The sequence below is a fragment of the Juglans regia genome, chromosome 15 (genome assembly GCF_001411555.2).
Source record: "Juglans regia cultivar Chandler chromosome 15, Walnut 2.0, whole genome shotgun sequence".
Lineage (NCBI taxonomy): Eukaryota > Viridiplantae > Streptophyta > Magnoliopsida > Fagales > Juglandaceae > Juglans > Juglans regia.
The window spans coordinates 6703890-6707432 of record NC_049915.1 but is presented as its reverse complement, the minus strand read 5'-3'; positions in this window follow the sequence as shown (position 1 = coordinate 6707432).

Here is a 3543-nt window from a genome sequence, read left to right as displayed (position 1 = left end):
CCAAGTGGGGACTGCAAATAGAATTTCTCATAATAAATAGAACAGTAGAAATGGTATAGTGGCAATCGGACATCATGCATGAGGCCTTGAATTATTGGATCGGCAGCTTTACTTTTTGAGTACAGGCAGGCACAACATTGTCCTTGCCCACGGACGCCATTGAAGTGGTATTTTACCACGCCACATCAACAATTACATATTAAAAAGATAATAATAAAATAAAAAACAACAAATAGAAGTTAAGAACGTAAATGAGTGAGAGAAACATTTTGTGTAAACCATCAATGCCAGTTCAAGCAGAAGGAGAAAATGTCATGAGTGACCATCTATCGTGAGTCTCCGTCGTGAGTGACTATCTGCCGTCGGGAGAAACATTTCGTGTAAGTCGTCGACGCCAGTTCGAGCGGAAGGGGAAACGTCGTGAGTGACCATCTGCCGTCTCCGGAAGGGAAAAACGCCCAGTTGCTGCAATCCATATCCATTTGAAACTGGTAATATACATATCCAGTTGCTGCAACCCATTAAGTTATTTGTTGTTTGAAAAAAATGGAAAAAAGAAATTTATTTTGTTTAGATTTTTCTATTTTGTTTAGTTTATTTTTTCTTGTTGAACATTTTTAATAGGAAATGGTTAGCATTTTCTTGCATCTTGCATATGAAAGGGAGATTTTTGCTCGAGATGAACATTTGCATTCGGTTTGAAAAAGTGCCCAACTTGATTGTAATTCTTTTGTGTCAAAAAAAGTTGAGTGAAAAATATAGTAAAAAGTTGTATATATATATAAAAGTGCCCAACTAAATTATTTTTTCTTATTCAAGTATTTATATAAAGATTTTTCATTTTACTTATGTATTTGTAAAGATTGACTTCTCGTATAGAATAAAATATTAATTTCAAAAGCATAGAATAAATTATGATGCTAAGCTAAGTCCTAAAGGGATATCTTGACTTCTGGTTGCTATGTGTAATAGGAAAAAAAAATGTTTTTGCCATATTGAAAGTCATTTCAATATAATATTGTAGGTGCATGCATCTTGATTTTATTGTTGAGATAGATGGAGAAAGAGAAAGAATATGCATCCCGCATAACAGTTCCTATCACCAATCTATCAACCCAGGTATTGTAAACTTCTTTCAACAGTTGGCATGTGTTTATTTTATGTGTAGTCATTATCCACTTGGGTTGATTAACATTATGTTGCTATATGATAGGACAACATATCAAGACCACTGTATCCAACTTTTTCAAATTACATGCCAAGTTACTACGGTCCAGTGCCTCATACGTGGTTATCACATTTTGTGCCTCCTCCAAGTGCCAACCCATATCCATGGAGCAACCGGGTGATTGTTAGATGGTAAAGTAGTTCATGTGCTTTATTTTATGAACTAGAATATTTTATCTAATTAATTATTTTTAATTTTTGTTGGAATTCTACAGCAACACTCATGGAGCTCTACTGCAACTGCCATGTCAAGTACTACTTCCCTAAGTAGTACCGCTACTTTGTATTGTTCTGTCGTACCAATGATGAGACCTTCTCCAAGCACATACTCATATCCATGGAGCAACCAGGTGATCATTTCTTGGAATATTTATTGTTGTTAGTGTGCTTTAATTTTCTTAACTTGAATATTTGGTCTAATTATTTATGTTTAAATTTTTTCTGGAAAGCTACAGCAACACTCATGGAACTCTACCTTCATTGCCGTGTTAAGTATTGCTGCCTTGAGTAACCGAGTTGCCGCATCAAGTAGTGCTGCCTTGAGTAGTTCCGGTGCCACGTCAAGTATTGCTACCTTGAGTAGTTTTGTTGCCTTGTATAGTTCTGCCATACCAATGATGGGACCTCCTCCAACTACCTACCCATATCCATGGAGCAACCAGGTGATCATTTTTTAGAATATGACTTTGTAGTTAATGTTGTATTTGAAGATTTGGTCTAACTACTTATGTTTACATTTTTTTTGGAAAACTGCAGCAACACTCATGGATCTCTACTTCTGCAAGTAGTGTCAACTCTAATGTAGCTGCCAGTTCTAGTATACAAACTAGCGCTAGTGTCGCTGCTAGCTCTTGTTCGACTTTACCAGCATTTGTTCCTCCAACTTTTACCAACCCATATCCATTTGGTAGTGAGGTGATGTTTTTGATTCTCCACATGTAGTGTCTTTTACATTATTCAGAACATATTTTTTCATGCCATACTTTTTTCTCCTAATTTACAGGAAAATAAAGTGTAGCAAAGTAATTCTGTTGAAGAAATTAGTGAGGCCACATCAGACTCAATAGAAGTTAAAGCACAGTCTACTGCCTCTTTGGGTAATACGGTTGACACCAACGAGGCTGGCACTGATGGGGTGATATCACTGAGGAGCCAAAGCCAGGGATGTGTTTTGAGTCGGAGACTGAGTTGATGAATTACTATAAACATTACGGAAAGTGATGTGGTTTTTGGGTAATGACACAAAAGAGTAAAATGGAGAAAGATGAGACTGAAATATGTCATTGTGGGATGTGCTCGGGGTGGCAAGGCACGAAATAGGTCGTCAAACGTCTTCAAGCCTCGACCTACAAGCAAGACAGACTGCAAAACAAGGATGAATATCATGTTAAAGGATGAGAAGCTGTGTGTGACATCGGCATTTAACACACACAATCATGAGCTCAGTTCAAGAAAATCTAGGTTTTTCAGATGCAACAGAGAAGTTAATGAGTCTGTTAGGAGGGTGTTGGATACTAATGATGAGGTTGGCATACAGATGAATAAGAGTTTCCATGCTCTTGTGACTGAGGCGGGTGGATTTGAGAATGTACCATTTGGAGAAAAAAATTGTCGTAAATATATTGACAAGGCACGACACCTGCGCCTTGGTAAAGGTGGTGCTCAAGCGTTGTTTGAGTATTTTAGAAGGATGCAATACAAGAATGACGGTTGTTTTAGCCTCATGGAATTGGACGATGATGATAGACTGAAAAATGTATTTTGAGAGGATGCCCGTAGTAGATGGGCCTACAACTATTTTAGAGATGTGGTAACATTCGATACCACATATTTGACAAATAGGTATGGAATGCCATTTGCACATTTTGTGGGTGTAAACCATTATGGACAGTCAATCCTTTTGGGTGCAGGCCTTATTTCAAGTGATGATGCAGAATCGTTTGTTTGGTTATTTAAAACTTAGCTTGATTGCATGGATGGAAAAGCGCCGAATGCTATTATTACAGATCAAGATCGTGCAATGAAAAATGCGATCGTCATTGTCTTTCCCAATGCGTGGCATAGATATTGCTTGTGACACATATTGCGAAAAGTGCCTGAGAAGCTTGGTTCCCATGCTCAATACAAATGTGGCCTAAAAAGTAAGTTGCTATCTTGTTTCTATGACTCTCAAACAATCGAGGAGTTTGAGAATTCTTGGAACAGCCTCAAGGATACTTTCAACTTACATGAAAATTCATGGTTGCAAAGCTTATATGCGGAAAGAGAGTTTTGGGTGCCGGTATATTTAAAGAACTCGTTTTGGGCTGGAATGAG